This window comes from Myodes glareolus, chromosome 16, assembly GCF_982192425.1.
Source record: "Myodes glareolus chromosome 16, mMyoGla1.1, whole genome shotgun sequence".
Taxonomy (NCBI): domain Eukaryota; kingdom Metazoa; phylum Chordata; class Mammalia; order Rodentia; family Cricetidae; genus Myodes; species Myodes glareolus.
This window is the reverse complement of record NC_142041.1, coordinates 2,160,660-2,183,676: the sequence shown is the minus strand read 5'-3', so window position 1 is coordinate 2,183,676 and position 23,017 is coordinate 2,160,660.

The following is a 23,017-nucleotide window of genomic DNA, read 5'->3' as shown; positions in this document are numbered from 1 at the left end:
TATACATTTTAAGAACTGGTATTGCCGCAGTTTGACAGATGTCTTTCCACGTTATGTTTAAGCTTCTATAACTTTATAAAACATTGAATAAATATATATATCACTGGGATTTGAAACAGAAATATACAAAATTTCTGATAAAAACATTGTCTATCCTTAGAAGAAAATGAAACATCAAAAATTCTATTATACTTCTTATGTAGTAGATCCAGAAAACATATATCAAATTATTTTCCTCTTCGGGTGAACACAATGGAAACAGCAACTATTAAATGTGTTACTATTTTCTAAAGTTTATACAAGTTTGGATGAGATAAGAAATGGCCCCTACAATCAGACTAATAGTTTCTCAGATTAAACTCATTTGTCACAGAGGATTACAACTTAGCCTTCATGTCTAATAAAATCTTCATGGGATTCGGTTTACTGAAAATACAGTTTTACATTTATTTCTTGTCTCTCAGTCTGAGGCCTAGGAATTCATCATCAGGAATTTTTTCCAGATTCTACACCTTGACATTAACCTCGTGATGTAGTAGGGTGCCTGTCATGTTTTCCACTGTGAGTAAATGCATTATTAGACTGTTCAGATAAATACAGTGAATTATTTGATGGGGAGAAGTAACACTAAAAAATATTCCTGCTGTTATGTTATTTTGTATATTTGATTTTTGCATTTTATTGGTGGCATCAATATCATATTATTTTATAATGGAAACATGGGCATAATACCAACAAAGTCATATTTTAACACCAGACTCATTTTAAAAACAAAAATTGTACACACAAAAAATAACAAAATGGAGAGTCAGAGCATTAGCTTATGTACTTTGTAATCCTGGCATGATTGGATTCAAATCCTGCTTTTTTATGCTGGAATTATATATACCTGTGGGATATGATGTATTCCATTCATTTTATCCAGATGAAAATATTACAGAAAAGGCTCTTACAGGATTATGCTCCTTAAATATTTGAAGAAACCTCTAAAAACATTTCTGTTAAAAGAAATAAGACTTCAGCTTGTTTTAATAATTTGAAGGCATTTTACAAAACATTTTGAGATTTCCCTGAATCTTTCAGTGCTTTCAATTTTTAAATATACTATACCACGTGCAGGGGAATCTGCAAGGTATTTGGTATTAAATATAAACTTTTATAGTACTCTGTATTCTCAAATCATGATTTTACTTGCTTATTCTATTACTTTGCCTTCCAATACAATATAAGCATTATGAGGTAGACACAGTTTAATATTAGTATTTGTTTAGCAATATATTGCCTAGGTGTTTTGCTTTTGTATGAAGTCAAAATATTTTGGTAAATGAATTAATAAATAAAATTGTCTATATTAATTAATATATTTTAAAGATAGTATAACCTTTAACTTTTTATTAGGAGAGCAACTGTAGGATATTTATTGCTTTGGTAGAATATTTAAGTCTGCTGTAAGTGTGTTAACTGTTATAAATGATAATATTTTATCAGATGAAGGAGTAACTTAAGATGGTAAATGATTTCTGACAAAAGTAAAATTGATTTAAGTAAACTCAATTTCTATTCTTACTATGTACATTTCCTAGATGCATTTGGTGATGATCAAAAAAGCAAATTATTAATATTGTATTTACTAATATTGTGTATTTATCATGTTGAGTTCACTACATGGCTGGTAAACATAGATTGTGATAAAATTAATACTATATATGTATGATCTTTTAATATATATTTCAAATTAAAATTTTAAAATCCATTTATATTTTAATTTATTAAATATTGATTGGTACTTTTGGGGAGAAGATGGTTAGTACAGGAACTCGCATAGCCCAGGCTAGCATTGAATTTCTATTTCTCCTGCCTTCAGCTTCCTGAGCATTCCACTGCAGCTTAGATTTGCCTGGACTCACTATATTGGCTTATCTGACCTGGAACTATTGACACACTTCTTGTGCCAACCTATTATTGGATTTATAGGTGTGAGCCACAATACCTGGTTTGAAGTTAAACATTCAAACAGATTTGAATTTTGCAATTATATTCATTTAGAAACTAAAAATTTGCACCAGTGTGAGGAAAGACTATGAACTGAATGTGGTACATCAGAATATTTAATAAAAATTATTTGTTTTTTTTTCTTTTGTGATGATTTTTTTCTTTGTAAGGTTACTGGGAAATTATGCTGAATGAGAAACATCAAAGGAACTAACAATTTAAAGGGAATTTAATAAGAGCCACAGCTGAACTACTCATACATCTTTAAGTTTCATAGTTCTTTTAAACTTCAGTTTAATTAATGTATAAATTTGAGATTGAAATATATATTTCAAAGTTCATTAGAATCTTAACACATTATGGGAAACAGTTAATATTGACACATAAAATAATATCTAATATATAATAATAAAAATTAATAGACTAACAAAATAATATATCATCTTCTCAACAGCTCATTGAACATTCTCCAAATTGACCACATACTTAGACACAAAACACTGAAGAGGGGGAGAGAACTTTGTAGGAGTCGAAAAGGATGAAGGACCCATTAGAACATGGCCCCCCAAATCTACTAAGCAGGGTTCACCTGAACTCAAGGAGAGTGAAGCAACAAGTATAGGACCTTCATGGGTCTTTGCCAGGTTTTCTGTTTGCATGTTACTGTTAGACTGATGTTTTGTGGGACTCCTAACAGGGGGAGTAATTGTATCTATGACTTGACTGCTCTTGGGATATTTTTCCTCCTTTGTGTTTCTTGTCTAGCCTTGAGATGAGAGTTTTATCTTTTCTTATTATATCTTGTTTTGTTCACCTTTTCTCACTGTTCGGAGTCCCACAAAAACACTAACTTAACACTCAGAACATAGGCAGAGAACCTGTTTAGCCAGGCAGGGTGGAGCATGCCTTCAGTCTCTGCACTTGGGAAGCAGAGACAGGCAAATCACTGTGAATTAAAGGCCAGTCTGGACAACATAGTAAGCTCCAGGACAATTAGAACTACATAGAGAAACAATGTCTTAAAAAGTTAAATAGAATAGAAATCAAATTTAATGCATTGTTTTAACGGTGGCTTTCAGGATATAGAATACTGTAAAAAGATACTATAGAGGTAATTTGATTATAATGTTCTTGAAAAGTTTAATTAGAGGTTTCTGGTTACACAGTCAGCGTGTTGCTTGCAACAGATGGAACTTGGATACAGGTTACAACTCAGTTCTCCAAATTCATGTTATTTTGCATATTCCATAGTGAATAAGTGGGACAAATTCTCAGGCACAAGTATCACATCCTATAACTAGAAACTCTATGATGAAAATTTACATATCTCATTACTAAACCCTTGAGTCATCCTCAATTAATTCATAAGTAGTATATATCTCTTTGGAGGAACTAAAGACAAAAATGTTATTGTAAAATATACCTGGTGTTATATATTTATTGCATTGTCTTCCCAAGTCATTACTATAGAAACCCAAGTACACTGGCTTATTCGTATCATAATTTACTCGTCATTTAGTTCAATGCAACATCACAAAGAAAATATATAATTATTGCTTAGCTTAATTGTAGGTCATAACATTGGACTGTACCAAAACAATTTCAAATTCTTTAATGCTTTCCAAACAAATAAAATTCTATTCAAATATAAAATCTATTAGGTATTAAAATAGTGATAAAATAAACTTCATTGATCTACATTGAGCTGATTTTATATAAGATGGCATATATTTGCATTATAAATGTATTTATATGTTTATATTTTCATGCTAGAAATATATTTAATTTATTTATTTTATTTTTTAAGAAAGTAAACAAACTATTCTTTTTCATTTATATACCAATTCAAGTTCCCACTCCCTTCTCACCTCCCACTACCTCCACATACCCTCCCACTCCACCGCCATCCAATCCTCAGAGATGGTGAGGCACATTGATTTGGGGGAAAATCCAAGGTCCTCCCTATCAGATATAGTCTGAGCAAGGTATTCATCTAAAAAGAATAGGTTCCCAAAAAGCCAATACAAGCAGTAGGGATAAACCCTGGTCCTACTGCCTGTGGACCCTTCGTTTATCCCAGCCATGCAACTGTCAACCACATCCAGAGGGATTAGTTTGGTCCTATGCTTGTTCCTTCCCAGTCCAGCTGGAATTGGTGAACTCTCCTTAGTTCAGGAAGACTGTTTCAGTGGGTGTACCCATCATGGTCTTGACCTCTTTGCTTATATTCTCAATTCTCCCACTCTTCAACTGGAGTTTGGGAGCTCAGTTAATGCTCCGATGAGGTCTCTGCCTCTGTTTTCATGAGTTGCTGGATGAAGGTTTCATAGTGATATTTAAAATCATCATCAGTTCCAGCTCAAAACATCATTTTGAGTGAGGTAACCCAGACACAGAAAGACAATTTTTACATGTGTTCACTCATAAGTGGTTTTTAAACATAAAGCAAGAAAACCATCCCACAAATCACAATTCCAGAGAACCTAGACAACAATGAGGGCCCTAAGAGAGAGACATATAGATCTAATCTACATGGGAATTAGTAAAGGACAAGATCTCCTGAGTAAATTGGGAGCATGGGGACCTTGGGTGAGGTTGAAGGGGAGAAGAGAGGCATGTGAACAGAAGCAGAGAAAAATGTAGAGTTCAATAAAAATCAAGAAAAAACAAAAAGAAGACAATCATCAGTCTGACTACAGAGCAAGGCAAGATTGGGCCCTCTCTCTTCTATTGCTTTGGGTGTTATCTGGAGTCATCTTTGTGGATTCCTGAGAATTTCTCGAGAGTCATGTTTCTTGCTAACTCTATCATAGCTCCCTCAATCAAAGCATCTTTCCTTGCACTCATCTCTGTCCTTCCTCTTTCTCGACCATCCCATTCCCTCAAGTTCTCCTCCAAGTATTTCGTGTTTTAGTCATGCAAATAAATTTGAGAAAGTAACTTGCATATGATAAAGACCCAGTCTTCCTGTGTTAGTCACATCTGTTTCTAGATTAGTAAAGAGAAAGAAAATCTTACTACATAATTCCTCTCACATTAGTTCTAGAAGAAGCAAGATGAAAGGGTATTTAACTTCCTAGAGCAAAACAAACAATATTTTTTGAAACATATCACAAACTACGTTAGAGGAGAAAATTGTCATTATATGGACATTTTCAATAGGAAACTTTCTTCTTAGTAGATTTATAAAGACTGCTACCTAATAAAATAGTTCATAAAATTTCTCATTTTTATTAAGTTTAATCTCTTAAGTAGGGGAGATGGTGATGTTACTGTATTTTTTAATATTAAAACACTGTTAAAATTAGAAACTGCCTTTAATAAGAACTATCTCAATTGAAAATAGATTATTAACTATTTTTTTCTGGGAATTTGGGTTCTTCTAACATTGTAAAATCATACTAGCCAGGATCCCCCAAAACTTCATATAATACATTAGAACTACTGAAGGTGGGCAGAGATAATGTCCACTTTCTAATTTCTTTTACTTTTCTCTATATCCGACTGATCACCTAGGTAGTAAAACCAATAGACACCATAAAATGCATGAATAAATTTAGTATAAGAAACAGAGTGCTAATTTTGTCACAAATCAAACAATAAAGACTTTAACTGAAATGTTTCAGCCGTTTTGTAAAGCCATTAAAGAAAACTGCACGAGAGGAGAGGGTTAGGCTGCGGATGCAGTGCCAGTTCACTGGGCACAGTGAGCACAAGTTGGTTCTTAATTAGAAAAGAAAAGATGATCCTATTTCCTTGCAGCTTTGGAAATGCCATGTAAATGTCTTTGAGAATGGTAGTCCGGGACATTTGATATCAATTCTGACATTTACTTGATCAGACATATTGCTATGAGGTAGCAGAAAAAGGCAAAAGACTCTCTGTACTGCTTCTGGGATTTACTTAAGTTTCTGTTGTCATTCGTGATTATAAGCTTGGAGATTGTTGTTCTGAACCTTTGAGGAAGGAAGAGTCACATATTTTTGGCAATGTGGAAGTCAGTTAGCTTAATTGAACAATTTTTATGTTTAGTAGCAATAAATAAATGCCATCATTTGAATGAAACTGTTAGTTGCAAGAACATTTAGACAATTTCTGTTTAAGTCAGAAATTTGATTATCTGTTCCAAGTCTATCAGATCCTTTATATTCTGATGCAATGGCACGAAAAAGAGGAGAAAGATGTAAGAATGATTGAAATTTATAATAAAAACACTATCTACTTCATAAAAACTCTGAGTATAACTGTCATATTAAGGGATAATGAAAGTATATTGATAAAATTCCCTTTTGTAAAGCTAACTAGTTGAGGGCCACATCTAGTATCATCAACCAGATATCTTTGAATTTAAGTAGATGATTCATCAGCCTGCTGAATTTCCAGTTAAAGGCTTAAATCCAAGAAAATTACACTTGTGATTAGAATGTTGACAAAGTGGACATTTTAATACAACATATATACTTCCCTGCTCCCATATCCATCCTTCCTCCCTCCCTCCCATCCCAATCCCCCAAGCTTTCCCCAATCCTCCCCTACTCCCTTCTCTGGATATGGGAGCAGGGAAGTATATATCTCAACTAAGGGAGCCATTTTAGGGTTTACAAGAGACTTGATTCTAGAGGGGTTCCCAGGTCCAAGAAGAGATCCCCAGATTGTTCCCTGGACAGCAGAGGAGAGGGTGCCTGAACTGGCCTTGGCCCATAACCATACTGATGAATATTTTGCATATCACCATAGAACCTTCATCTGGCGATGGATGGAGATAGAGACAGAGGCACACATTGGAACACTGGACTTAACTCCCTAGGTCCAAATGAGAAGCAGAAGGAAGGAAAACATGAGCAAGATAGGCAGAACCAGAGGGAACCTTCATCCGACGGTGGATGGCGATACAGACGGAGACCCACACTGGAGCACTGGACTGAGCCCCTAAGGTCCAAATGAGGAGCAGAAGGAGGGAGAACATAAACAAGGAAGTCAGGACTGCGATGGGTGCGTTCACCCACTGATACAAGGGGACTGATCAAATGAGAGCTCACCAAGGCCAGCTGGACTGGGACAAAACGAGCATGTGATCAAACCGGATTCTCTGAATGTGGCTGGCACGGGGACTGTCTGAGAAGCCATTGATAATGGCACTGGGACTTGTTTCCTCTGCATGTACTGGCTTTTTGGGACCCTAGTCTGTTTGGATGCTTACCTTTCTAGACCTGGAGGGAGGGGGACAGAACTTGATCTTCCCACAGGGCAGGAAACCCTGACTGCTCTTAGGGCTGGAGAGGGAGGAGGAGAGGGAGTGGGTGGAGTGGGAGGGCATTGGGAGGAGGGGCAGAAGTGGAAACTTTTATAAAGTAATAAAAAAAAAATACAACATATAACTTCAGAGCATTTAACGTGATAGAATGACTTGGCAATAAAAAATGATATGTTTAATGATCACATAATATTGCCTCCCACAAAGAAGGTGTAAAAATACGATTATTTTGTTGGCAAATTAAAAAAAAATTTGAAGGTCATATATTACTTTTAAATAAATTAATAGAGAACAGAAAAAAGCTTTTAAGTTTCTCTTATGAAGCAGGACTAATTGTACTACTAAACCATGAAGATAGGAAAAGATCTTTAAATTAATAATACAAAAAAAATTATACACACATTTCTGTGGCTTTTTTAAACAATATATTTATCTTTGAGAAAGTTCTATACATTTTTCTTAAGGATAAATCATGTACATTGGGAAAAAATAATGTATTCTTGAAACTCTTTAACTAAAAACAAAAGCATGGTATATAATTGTCAGTGATAATAGTTTTACTAAAACTAAAGTCAAGAAAAAATAAAGGTATCCTTTGGTGTCAATATTTCATTTTAATTTTGAGAAAGCTTTATCATTGATCTCATGTGAAATAACTGATACACATAACATATGAGAAAAGACTTTGAACAAGTTTAACATGGCATAGCTATCTACTGGATGTTTTGAGAGGGTCATAAAAATCTATAAAAATAAATGTAATAATGTCTTGGTTTACTGTAAAATCAAACAATGTTTCTTCATGTATCAATAGCCTCTTGGAAAATGTGCTGTTGTAGAGGCTTTATCACAGTAGAAGTATAAAGAACAAAATGCTAAAGAATACAAATATAAGAATTGTGAGGGAGCCTTTCAAAATAAATCCAAATAAATTAATGTATATAATAAGTATACACATAAAAATGTGAAAGAAGTGCTGGAGAGACTGCTCTGGAATGAGGACACAACTCTCCCCAAAAGACTGAAGACCTAAGTTTGGTTTCAGCATTCAACAATTGAAAGAGAATCAACCTCCACAGTTACTCTTTGACTTCCATATTCATGCCATAGTGTGCTTCCTTTAAATCAAAGAATAAAATTATAAAGGCTAAAGCAAGCATTTATATAGGAGTACTTATAATGTACATTAATGGTTGCTACATCATAAGTTACTCATAATCTTAACCTTATCTGTCCATAAGCTAGAAAAGATTTCTCTTGATTTTTGGAATATTTTATCAAAAATTTCTATTCATGATATATTTTGATTTTATGCATGTCTGTGCACCACAGGCATGCTTGCTACTTAAAGAGGTCAGAATTAGAATCATATTCTCTGGAACTGGAGTGCAGGCAGTTGTGAGTACTAGGAATTGAACCCTGATCCAATAGAAGAACAAGTATTCTTATCTTCTGAGACAATTCCCCAGCTGATACCATGTATATTCTTGTGTACGTCTATTCCTTTTTTACTAATTGCCTCTGTAAGGTCAATTTCTGGGGCCATGCAAGGATGCATAATTAATTGTTTTAGCAACTCAGCATGGAATATAAAAATCATACAGATACATCTGTCTTAATTTTAAATTATGCATCTTTCCAGTGCTTCATATCCCTCATTGTTATATCAGGATGTTCATTTTCACTGAGTTTTCCTTTGCTTAAACCTTATTTACTCATACATTTGTAGTATATACATCTAAATTGATCTAATAACTTTTGTTTGCTTCTGGGATTTTACTGTTTTGTTTTATTTTAAAAAATTACACACATGAGAACTATATTTACATCATTTCCCCATCCCTTCATTATCTGACTCTTTCTGGCCTTAAATTTTCTCTCTAGTTAATGGCCCCTTCTTTAATTATTATTGAGCTATTTAGATAATATAAAATGATATAATAGATAGATAAACAGATGAGAGGTAGATTATGGATGATAGCAGATAGATAGATAGATAGATAGGTAGATAGATAGATGATAGACAAATACATACAGATGGAAATTAGATGATAGATAGATAGATAGATAGATAGATAGATAGATAGATAGATAGATAGATGACGATAGCCTCTCAGTCCATTTAATGTTATCTGTATATATGTTAAGAGTCAACAATTGAAATTAGCTGACCTATCAGGCCTTCATCCTTGGAGAAGACTGATTCTCCTCGTCTCAGCAACTATTACTTGGTCCATGGCCATCATCATAAACAAGTCAGGCCTTGTGAGACTTCCCACATCAACACTGATACATCCGCTGGTGTCTTCACAGCACACTTTCTTTAGGTATCATATTGTTGAGATTTGTGTGGTGCAGCTTCTGTCATATACAAAGTCACTACCTCACAGCAGAGAAACTGGTTCTCTATCTTCACAATCTTTCTATTATCACTTCTTCAATATTCCCTTAGCCCTGGGGAGAGGTGTTGTGGCATGTATGTTACAATTGTTATGCAGCATCCTGTGGTGAGTTTTTCTCTAAACTTTGACCAGATATGGTTTTCTTTAATGGTCCTCATCCTCTGAAAGAAAAAAAAATAAAGAAAACAAAACAAACAAAGAAACAAAAACAAGTTCTTTGATGAGAGATGAAACCTACACTCATCTGTGGGTATGAGAGCAAGTATGTGGAATGCAGTAAAAATTATTATGGTTTGGAAAAGTGACAAAAACAGACTCTCCTTTATGGTGCATGACTCACCAAAAATGAGTATTTGGCTAGATATTGTGCAAGGCATGAATTCACTCATATAGAGTAGGAATTAACTCTATTAGATGACTGCTGATTTCTCCCAAAATAAAAGTGCCACTGTTGCACCCCTGGAAACACCTTGTTTTGATAACTATTCTGTGATTTGTAGGGTTATTCTAGGTAGGACTATTGATTGCATTCCTCTCTTGGCAATTTGCATAGTGTCTTTGGATACTAAGATAGCTAGTCCTCAGGGAGGGCATTTCAAACCATTTAGAACATGGTTCTTTCAAGACCTGCATCTGAAAACAATAGTTTATTACTTTCAAATGTTAGAGGCAACAAAAACAAGGATAGTGTCCTGTAATGTTTTGAAAGTCTCTTGAACTCCAATGGTCAATAATTTCAAGGTGATTTTCCCATTCATGACAGTGAATTTTCTGAGGTATTTATGGTTCATGTTGGGAATATTATCAGTCTAAATATTACCACTCTTTTTCTAAACTATATTGTTTATATACACATAGATAGTTGTATGTGCACACATTCCCACAATACACACATATATATAATTTAAACATTTGCCTGTGGCTTTTTAAATCATTCTTAGCATTTTTATGTAACCACTCCACTGCCTGTCTCTCTGTATTCCCCTTCTCTCTCTCTCTGTCTTTCTGTCTCTCTGTCTCTCTGTCTTTCTGTCTCTCTCTCTCTCTCTCTCTCTCTCTCTCTCTCTCTCTCTTTCTCTCTCTCTTCCTCTCTCTCTCTCCTTCTCTCTCCCTCTCTCATTGTATCCCAACTTTATATTTTTCCCATCCCTTCCTTCATAGCACCTGTGCACCCATGTTCTAGTGTCCTCATTTCCAGAGAACCTTCTATTCCACACTGTGGTCCTTTTATCTTTCTGGGCTAACTTGTAGCACAAGCGTGACACACAAATAATTTCCACTTTGTATTCCTCTTCTTTAGGTTCTATGTCAAGTCCCCTCCTTTCTCACCATGTCCCCCACTGCTACATACCCTCCCCTTGTATCTCAACCATGAGAGAGTAGGTAATAGTGTGGTTTAGTGTACATCTCCACAGGAGTTGTTTGTCCTTGTGTACTGGATCAAATAATTAGAAAGACATCAAAATCAACGTGAAAACAATTTATTGAGAAATGACCTTGATGAGAAAAGCTTCAAGATATTGAAAAATAAAATTGCAGAAAATACAAGGCAATGGAAAGTTATCCCCATGATCTTGGATAAGAAGACTTACTACTGAGAAAATGGATATATTATAAAATTTACTTTACAGATTTGGTGAACTACCCATCAAAATTCCTAGAATGTATTTCATAGGCTTAACAAAAATACATCAATGACTTGGAACCACAAAAGACTATCAATTGTCAAATAATTCTAAGGAATAGGGTTACTGTTAGTGGTATTAAAATATCCAACCAAAAATTGTGCCAAATAACTACAATAACCAAGGCAAGCTGGTATTGGCAGTAAAATAGACAGACCAATTGATTAGAATAACTAATCTAAAAATAAAAGGACAAAGCTATTTCTACTTGAATTTTGACAAGGGGCAAGATGACACCTTTTTTTTCAAAAAAAAAAAAGATATCTTTCTTAACAAATGGTGCTGTCAATGCTGGATTTCTACCTGTAGATGAATGAACATAGATTCTTGTATTTCATCTTACACAAAAATCATTTCAAGGTGGATCAAATAACTCAGTTATAACTAAAAACATTGCACTTCTAGAAACAAACACACTCTAATTGGACTTAAGACCTACTTAACTTAGGAATTCATGGTGCAGTAAAACTAGTCAGCTATCTGAAGATTGTGAAGTCTCCGATTCTGGAGGAGAGCCTACAGCTGCTACTTTGTTAAACCAGCACAATCCTTAACTACATTATAAACATCTGATGTTACACCAGTAGAAAATATTAATCCACACTTCTTGCCAAGGGAACTTCTCTCTGCAACAGTTGATAAATGGTTATAGTAAGCCACAACTAATCCAAACATACACATCTTCAACACAATTCCTGCAATTAAGGCTCAGAAATTATTATGGAAAGGGGAGTTGAAAGTTATGAGAAAACGAACAGGAAATTAGCAATGAAACAGAGTCTCCTAGAAATTTCAAAGAAACTACATCATGTTGTCTCACCAGCATGGATGTCTAAAACTGACGTTAATAAGGATGACAGAAATAGATATTCTTCACGGGAGGTGGGAAACTCAAGAGGCCTCAACTTTAGATGAAGAGCTACAGGCAGCTAAGGAAAGCAGAGAACACACTAATTGATTATACAATAGCAAACGGCCTGCCCTGGAAACACACAAAACAAGTAGCATCTTATGTTCAAAGTTGTAGCAAGCTTCCTTTTGGGCCACCAACCAGATCCCAGATAAAGACAAGGAGATTTAATATTAGTCATGAATGCTCGGTCTTAGCTAATGCTTGCCCCACTAGCTCATAACTTAATTTAACTGTTTCTCTTCACCTATTGTTTGCCTCAGGGTCTGTCTGTCTGTCTGTCTGTCTGTCTATCTATCTATCTATCTATCTATCTATCTATCTATCTATTTATTTATTTTCACCTTTATTTCATTCTGTGTGTCTTACTCAGTGTCTAGCTGGCAGCTTCCTCGCTGCCTGGCACCAGTCATCTCCCTTTCTCTTTCCCTATTTCTCTCCTCTCATCCATCCCTGATTCCTCTTCCTGCTTATTCTCTCTGCCTGCTACCATGCCTATTCCTCTACTACCTAACTACTGGCCTTTCAACTTTTTATGAGAACAACCTGGTGCCTTAGGCAGGCAAGGTGAAATGGCAACACATTTTACCTATTTAAAAAATGCAGCATAAAGAAATGTAACACATTTTCTTTTTGCCAAAAGTAATATTCCACAGGATTAAGCAGCTTGTATTTATACATTTAGAGATAGATACATGTACATACACATAAAGCAAAGAAAGAAAGCCATGAATTTGAAATAGATTATATAGGAGGGGTTGGATAGAGGAAACTGAAGGAGGAACTGATGTAATTATATTATTATTCTAAAAAATAAAAACATATAATTAAAAATAATAAAGCATAGAAATAAAAATTTAAGATGCATAAAAATTTTAAAATGTACAGTCATTTGGTTTTATTAATTTTGTTTTATACTCACAATGTCTTTTTATAATAATGTTTACATAACCACAAATAAGTAGAAAAAAAGAAGTCCTTAAATAAAGACGTTTCTCATTTAAAGACAAATAAAGAATTGATAAACTTCCAAGAAGGAACAAGGCTAGAATATGGATAACATTTTGCAGCCAAATGGCCTTGATGCACAGAGATGGAATGACTCAGCATGGGCTTCTCTGCTTATTTTCAAATCCTGGACTTCTTGTCTCATTTGCATTATCTTCTGTTTTCCATACATGTTCTATTATATGTAACTTTACATACACCTTCACATGCTGCATGTCAATTAACTTCTTAAATCTCCATGCAAGGCTATGCATCTTGTATTGTAGTGTGCAACTCATATTTACTCTCAAAGCTGCGCAGCTCCCTTGGCCTTTGTCAATGGTAAAAGGTGGTTTTATTTGGATTTGCTTAGGGGTTTTCCAGATTTTTTTCTTTGAAGATCTTGCCCCTTATATGCTATATTTATACGATTTTCTCAAGTCTTTCCAGATCTCATTCTCTGCTGTTTTCTAATACCAAAAATCCTGTGAACCTAGAGGGCTCAGGACATAAATTCTCATTAAGGCACCACTGCTTCTTACTTAAATGAACCAAGAAAGCAAAGATTAGATTTGAGCAGGAAAGAGAGAATATTGCTATCTTTTTAATTTGAGACATACTTAAAATATAATAATATACATACACACACACATATATATATATATATTATTTGTGGATTACACACACATACACACACGTATATGTGGTTAGTTTTTTATGATATCGAGGTAACTAGAAAAACAAAATCTCTAAAGTTTCTCTTTGGGGGGCTTTATTATGCAAAGAGGAGTAATAAAGTTCTGCAAGAGAATTTGAGGCTTATTTTTACTATGACACTAGGAATGTACTTTCTTTCTTCCTCTTAATATTAGATTTACCATGATGTATGCTTATGAATGCATCTGATTCACCTGGAAAGAATTCACAATCTATTCTAGATCATTGGGTTCCCTAATCTTCAGTATTTATCTTAGGTTTTAGATAAAGGATCCTATAGCTCTGAAACCTTATAGAGATCTCTAAGTGGCTCAATAATAAGCCTCAACTGATAAAATTGCTATTCCAAATGTATTTTACATAGATCTTAAATGCCAGCATCCTTACATTTCCAAGGATCTGGGAAAATTGAAGATATTGGAAATGGTTGTACTATTAGGCTGCCACATCTATTCAATGTATCTTTTGCCTAATAATGGAAAGCATGCTATTCTTAGTGTATTTTTATGAACAGCCAAATAAGAGTACAGATACTATTCATATTATTTAAACTCATTTACTTTTTTATAAGCATCCTCTTCTCCCACAAGTCCACGCTGTATTTAGTGATACAATCTATATTTTTAAAGTAACTGGCTGGCATTGATTCTTATGAAACTTAAGCTGGAGAGAATGTGGCGTAAGGGGAACATTCTTCTATTGCTGATGGGAGTGCAAACTTGGACATCCATTTTGGAAAGCAGTATGGGAGTTTCTCAGAAAATTGGGAATCAATCTCCCTCAAGATCCAGCAATATGACTCTTGTGCATAAACCCAAAACATGCACATTTCATACCACAAGGACATTTGTCAACTATGTTCATAGTAGCATCATTTGTAATAGCCAGAACCAGGAAATAACCTAGATGCCCCTCAAACAAAGAATGGATAAAGAAAATGTGGTACATTGCATAGTGGAATATTACTCAACTGTAAAAGCAATGACATCTTAAAATTTGCAGACAAATGAAAAGAGCTAGAAAACAAAAATTCCAAGAGAAGTAACCGCCCCAGAAAGACTAACACAGTATATACTCACTCATAAGTTGGAATTATAGGTAAAGAAAAGTATAACCAGGCTACAATTCACAACTCTGAGAAAGTTGGTAAGAAGGATTCTAAGAGAGACATGCATAGAATCCCCTGGGAAAGAGGCGTAGATAAGATCTCTTAAGTAAATTGGGAGCATGGTGGGGTAGTTAAGTGGAGGTAAAGGGAAGGGACAGAGAGGGAGAGCAAGGAAAGTGACATCTTGAGAGAGGGAGACATTGTGGGGTCAGGAAGAAACATGGTGGTAGGGAAAACCCCTGGCATCCACAAGAATGAACCCAGCTAAGACTCCAAGCATTAGTGGAGAGGATGCCTTAACTGACCTTCTGTTGAAGAGTGCCCTAATTGTTATTGCAGAACCTTCATTCAGCAACTGATGGAAGCAGATGCAGAGATCCACAGCAACGCACTGAACCTAGATCCAGGAGTCCCATTAAAGAGAGGGAGGAGGTATTGATTATATAAGCAAAGGGGTCAAGATCATGATGGGAGAAGTACCACAATTACAGTTGTCCTGAGCTAGTGGGAACTCCCTGACTCTAGACTGAGAGTGGGGAACCTGCATGGGATCAAACTAGGCCCTCCAAATGTAGGTGACAGTTCTATTGCCTGGGCAGTCTGTGGGACCACTGCCAGTGGGTCCAGGATTAATCTATAATACACAAACTAGCTTTTTGGAGTCCATTCTTTATGGAGGGAAACCTTGCTCAGCCTTAATAGAGGAGAGAGGGAATTGGTACTGCCTCAACTTGATACACCAGACTTTGTTGACTCCCATGGAAGGCCTTACCCTTTCTGAGGAATAGAATGGGTGGTTGTGTGGGGAGCAAGCTGAAAGGGGAGTGGGAGGAGGGGAGGGAGGGTGGAGTGTGGTTGATATGTAAATGAAAAAATAGCAGGAAAAAAGTTCTGTTATAGAGAGCAGTTATCAATCAAAGTGAGTTACAGTACTCTTATGAGAAGGCTTTTTTTTAATGACTGTAACTAACATATCTTTAACGTGAGTCAAGTTTTTTATTGTGAGATTTCCCCTAATAAGAGTTGCTCCATTGATTTTTCTCACTGCTCTGTGGCAATGCATCTTGAATATGGAAATATTTCCACTGTGAGAAGATGAATCATTTTTGCTTTGTAAGAGTTTTCTCAGAGGGAGGAAAAAAAAATCAATGGACTTGAAGTTACAACCAAAATTGCTTAAGAAACTTCAGATACAAATGGGACTGTTTAAATGAATAATATAAATTTTACATTGTATGATGTTTTTCACAAAAATTGATAAGGCTACTTAGATTCTATTTCAAGATGAAAATAAAGGAGAAGCAGATTTAAGTTTATTGAATTTGGTGTTAGAGAATTTAGTATTTACTGCTTGTATTCCAGGAGAATTTTGTTCAATATTTATAAATATTAAGTTGTAATTTATTATTTAAAAACCTCTCTTAATAATTAGAATAATCAACCATTAATTAGAGTTGGAATTTTAAAAGAGAATTTGGTTCACCCCTAATAATCAGAAGCTAAAATTCCAAAATTTAAAGAGAAAAAGGAAATATAGGCCTTTCAATGCTTCTTTCTACTTCTGATCACTTCAAAATGGAATCAACAAATTTAAAGATCTGCATTCCAACCAAGGACAAAAAATTATGGGCCTGAATTTCTTCTATGGGTTTCTAAACTTGAATAAAGGTCTCATTTTGTTATTCACATAATAAGGATAATATTAACTGCCGTAAAATATTATAGCATCACTTTGTCAATTCTGGGTAGTAAGTAGGAAACAAATAAAAAGTAGTTTTCACAGTCAAATATGATCATTTTTAGTAACATGAGCAGCATTCTTTATGAAGAATGTCACAATTTATAAACATATATCCTTTACACAATTCCCTTCAGGTGTAAATTCTGGATGTTGACATTAGTCCTCCTCCTACTGTCTGCTGAGTAATACCTTCATATCCACAGCGATGCAGAATCTAGGTATCTGGAACTGGGGCCTTAAGAGTTTTATATAGACCTTTGTGTATTCTCCAATATATGTCTCCTTGAATTTGACAGCATTTCCTAAACATTTGTGAATTGTCTCAAGGAACAACCAATTTTCTCTCCCCATTAATGAGTAGCCAATAAAACTAGCCTTACTTATCATTGCCGTGCAGAAATTCTTTTCTGTGTCAAACTGAGGCCTTTATGTTTTCTTTGCTTCCTCCCTTGTTCTCATTCTAAAAACCAACCCTGTATGTCTTTCTCATTAACAACGGTTATAGGCAAATGGCCAGTGACTGTTGGCAGGGGTCTGGTGCCTGGTTGAAGAAGGGTGCGAGACTGTTCCTACGTGTTTCCTATGGAAGTAAGCACTACACTCCCAGGTTCACGCCTGAAACAAACGCAAAATTCACAAAAGAAGTTCCCAAATGAGAAACAAGCAGAAAGGATCCTCAGCCCTCAACGACTCTGGAAAATTTTTGGGTTTTGTACATCTGTTTTTCTCATATTTCCCCTTTCCTCAGACTTAAGAAGGATGTTGTGTCTTGCCTGCACCGGGACCTCTATGCCTCATTCTTACTTCACATGTTTTATTCTTCCACTGATATCCTACTGTTCCTCTTCATCTCTTAAGTATGTTTGAGCAACTCTTTGGAATTGTGACCTTTGGGATTGGAGCATTACCTTCTAGTACATAGACAGGTTCTGGCTTCTGATTTTACACAAAACAGAACAAATCTGCACCCTACATTCTTGTTGTTAAATTAATGTTTTAGAAAGAAAGATGTGTGATGTCTCTATTCTCTTTCTCACCTCACATTCTGTCCTTAGAATATACTTCAAACAACCTAATTCCCATCACTCCACGAGTTGCTCCTCTCATAGTCAACAAAGACATACATGGTTACCAAATATGTGGTCAGCTCACTTTCAATTTCTTTCTTGTGCTCCAAGAATGTAGTCTAATTTGTGATTCTTTCTTTTTGTCACATCCTTTCTTAGTTTTGAGGATGCAGGCTAATCTAAGCTTCCTCATAGTGTCCCACTTCCTTGGTCTCATTTGCGGATTGACTGCTAAGTATTAGGGTAACTCTTTGCTATTCTCTTATTCTCCTGATAGTTTTCAAGGGAATAGCTTCCAAACATGTTCCTTAAGAGCATGCATGCAAGTACAGATGGTGAATTTTATGTTTCTTGCTGGATGCCTACTCTCTATCTGTGACTTGGTCTTCCTCTACTTTTCCCCAGTTCTAATCCTTGACTGTTCAACCATACAGTATTAGCAATTACCCAATTCTTAGGTTAGGTATCCAGCAACTATTGAGACTTATCTCTAACTCATCTATCTACGTTTGCCTCTTCACTTCTGCCATACTAGATTCCTCTGGTTCTTCCTGTTAAAATGAATCAAGCTTGTCTACCTTGCTCCATTCACACTAAAATTTCCTCACAATCATATTTCTTTTATATGGCTCTAATCATCTGTGCATAACGAGGTTCCCCATTCTCACTTTTGCCTCTATAAGGCATTATTTACAAAATGTAAAGAATGATACTTACTTGCAATGTGTAATGCTGATTATACATTGATTCATTTTATACTGTATCAAACAGCATAATCTTTCAAATGTAAATACACTCAAAATTATAACTAAAGGGTCTCCTGAGTCCTGGGAAGACCAGCTAGCCCTGTTGCCCTGCTGAGCAGTTCTTCCCAGAGAGATCCCTCATCTGGCGTTGGATGACGATACAGATGGAGGCCCGCGTTGGAGCACGGAACTGAGCCCCCCAAGATCCAAATGGAAGGAAGAAAATGACGAAGGACTGCGAGGGATACTATCACCCACTGATACAAGGGGTCGGATCTAATGAGAGTTTACCAAGGCCAGATGGACCGTGACTGAACGAGCATGTGATCCAACCAGATTTTCTGAATGTGGCCGGATTTTCTGAATGTGGCTGGCCTGCAGTCTTACTGAGAAGCCATTGACAATGACACTGGGACTGGTTTCCTCTGCATATACTGGATTTTTGGGATCCAGTCTGTTTGGATGCTCACCTTCCTGGACCTGGTGGGAGGGGGGAGGAACTTGGACTTCCCACAGGGCAGGAGACCCTGACTGCCCTTGGGGACAAAGAGGGAGGAGAAGAGGGAGGGGGGGAGTGGGAGGGCGTTGGGAGGAGGGGCGTAAATGGAAACTCTTTATAATTTAATAAAATTACTTTCAAAAAAAATAAAAAAAAAGAAAGATAAAAAAAATTATAACTAAAGTAAGAATTTTTTCACTAAAATAAGATATCTTCTTTTCTATGTCCAGTGCTGTATTTGCTCCTAGAGCAGTAGATAAGATGCTTACAGCACAAGACAGAGCTGGTGAACATTTTTACTAGACAGGAATTGAAAGCATGGTCAACAGGGAGACAGAGAAGAGATCAGGATGTCCCACGCGGTCACCCTGCTCTCCTCCCAGCTATTTTCTCCCCAGCCTCAGTTCCATGCCCCACTCTCCCCTTCATTTGCCCGCTTTGTGCTCCTTCTCTTACTTGGTTAGTGTTCAGTCTCTGCTTTAATTAAGTTTTCACTCCATATGCTGCACGTCTCAGAGGAGAAAATTTGTTTGTAATGTTCATCAGCTGGATGGGCCCGAGGGAGAATGTCAATGTGTCCCGTTAACTGATTTGTAGAACAGAATGCTTGCCAGGCAATTCTTCATGTGCCTTATATTAACAGCCAGTGTCTGCTTTCTTCATGAGATGATTTGGAATCCGCACAGCATCGTTTTCATTTTTGTGGCCAATATGGCCATGACCTCTTAAACATAGTACGGTCAGCAAGGACAGGAAGATGATTTAGCAAGTGAAGACACTTGCTAATTGTGATGACTGTGTTCAATCCCTGGGACCTGCACGGTGAAAGAAGAGAACTAACTTAAATACATTGTCTTCCACATGCTGGACCCTTATGCACACACACACACACACACACACATACACACGCACACGCGCACACTCAAATATAATTTAAAGGAGCCTGGAAAGACTGGAAAGATAGTTTACTGATTAATCATTAGTAAATCTTACAGAGGACCAAAGTTGGTTTGTCTTTCCAGTATCCATACAGACATTTAGAACAATCTGTAACTTCAGTTCCTGGAATCTGTTGGCTTTCTTCATGCCTCTGATAACACCAGGCATTCACATGATGTGCAGGCACATATGCAGGCAAAATACACATAAAATAAACAATTAAAATAAAATAATCATTGATGCAAAAATCTTCCAGGAAACAAAATGCCCAGATTTGACCCTGAATTTGACAAGTATTTCTATCCTGTTAAATCAAACAAATATTCCACATTAAACTTGATTTTCCATAACATACTTGGGCAGGATGTTCGCAACTTTGACTTTTTTAAAAGTTGCCATTGTTTGTGGTGGCAAACAGAAACTGAATAGCACAGCTCAGTGCTTGAAAATACCTAAATATAACATGCTAATATGTATTAATTTAACTCCTTACTTGAAAAATAGATGATAAGTGTTTTATACAGTATCTTAGCAATACAATGATTTTGCGGTTATTTAATATCTATTATTTTATTATATTCATAAGGAAAAGTGTCTACTACAAAGTCTTTCTGAACATTTGTCATTGATTACCAAATGCTCAGCCCTGAAAATATACAGACAAGGAAGATACTGATTGAGCAGGATATTCTTGAAATATATATCTATAATTATATCTCTATATATGTATATATGCACATACATATAAGTATATGGCATCAATTAATGAAAAGAAGGTCATGAATTTGAAAGAGAGCAAGGATGGGTATAAGAAAGAGTTTGAAAAAGAAGGGATAAATGATGAAAGTATTTGAAAATATCAAAAGTGAAAGAATAAAGCCTTTCTGGGATAGATAAACTATATGTACAATGGTCTCTTTTCAGTCAAGTAATGGGAAAAGATATTCTATTCTTCCTAAATATATTATTAGGTAAATTACTTCCGGATCCAAGTCTAGCAAATCATTTTAACTATAAAGCACAGAGATTTGGACAGTTTAAAGTTGTAGATCATTGTAGGTGGTTTAAAGATGAGGTGCTTGAGAATAAAACAACCTTCTGTTTCCATGGTAACTAAATTAAATTTCCAGAAATCATATATAACTACATAATAGTTATTGCTGGTGTTACCAGCTGTGACATCCTTTATAAAATATGCTTAAGGATTTTCTTTTTTTCTGAAATTTTATTCAGAATTCAATTTATAAAGTTGTCTGGATTACTCTAGACAGGTGGTGGATATTTTCAATGAATAGTCCAGTAAAAATGATGATGGCAGTAAGGCTGCTTTAAAAATATCATCCTGTATAGATAGGAATAGGATAACTATTTTACTTACATAATTCACCTCTCCTCTGTATCTAGTCTCCTGAGTACATTACCACTCCCTACTTGAAACATAGATGGAAAACTAGCAAAGAAGTTGATTTATCACCTCCACAGTGTGTTTATGAAAATATACTTCTTTATTAAATACTTAAGAAATAACTAGAATAAGTATCACTGAGTATATATGTAAAATAGATGAGTAATAATCTATAAAACAAGCAGGGATGTGAACAATAGAAAAGGCAAAGGTGGGAGAAGAGACCATGCTAGTATGTTTAAATCAAGCCTAAGTGGGTACAATGTTTTTTTTCCATTTCTTGAATCCTTACCCATTAACCACTATTTTCTTTCAGGGTCTATCCTACTGCCTTATTCTTTTGTCCAGATAAATTATCTGGCACATAATAGTATCCTTATAAAGCTTTGCACCGTATCTTAATTTTAATAAGATATATCACAGTTTTATGACCAAATAGCCAGAAATAATTTCTTCAACTATTTTGTATAATTTTTGCTCATCTTTATGTCATAAATGACAAAATTTCTTTTTGGAAAGTTTTACTTGAAAAGAGTTATTTATTATTCTTTCTGGGCTTCCAATAGCAAGGTGCTTTACTCAAATTTCTATCGGAAATGTTTGTGTACTTGCCTATGTCTACAGATTATCTGACATGTTTTCTGGTGTATTCTCTGAGGCAGATTCATAAATTATCATGGTGTACACTTAATATAGTAGTCAATTAATTGATAAATCCATTTATGGAAGTTTTTCTCAGCAATCACTACTATCTAACACTGCTCAGACAATAACACAAGTGACAGTTTGTACTGGAGAGGTTGTAGAACAAGGGGAACACTCCTTCACTGTTGGTCGGAGTGCAGAGTTCTATAGCCACTATGGAAATCTACATGACAAAATGGTAGTTTCTCAAATGATTGAGACCGATCAACCTCAAGACACTCTTTGGCATATATCCACAGGGTGCTCCATCTTATCACAAGGATATTATTAGCACATAATCATTGCAGCTTTATTCATAATAGCCAAAAACTTAAAAACAACTTAAATACTGACCAAAAGCATGGATAAAAAAATGTGGTGCATTTATACAATGGAGTATTACTCAGCTGTTAAAATATGACATCATGAAATTTTCAGGTAAATAATGGAACTAGAAAAATCACCATAAATGAAGTAACTCAAATCCAGAAAGATAAATATAGTCTGTATTCACTTACATGTAGACATTAGCTGTTAAGTAAATTATAACCAAGCTACAGTTCATAGACTCAGAGAGGTTATGTAAAGAGAAATTTCTATGGGGATGCATGAATCTCTATGGGAGAAGAAAAAGGATAGATTTAATAAGCAAATTTGTGACAGGTGGGAAAGGAAGCAGGGGCTCAGACGGTAGGGGAGATGGGGCAGAGAGAGAGAGAGAGAGAGAGAGAGTAAAGAAATATGGCTGGAATTGGGAGAGTGGGGGTTAGTGTGGAAACCTAGAGCAGTGGAATATTCCTGGAATAGATAAACGTAACCCAAATGGTGACTTCTAATAATGAGACATATGTCTTCTCAACACGCCATCTCTTTCCAACAGG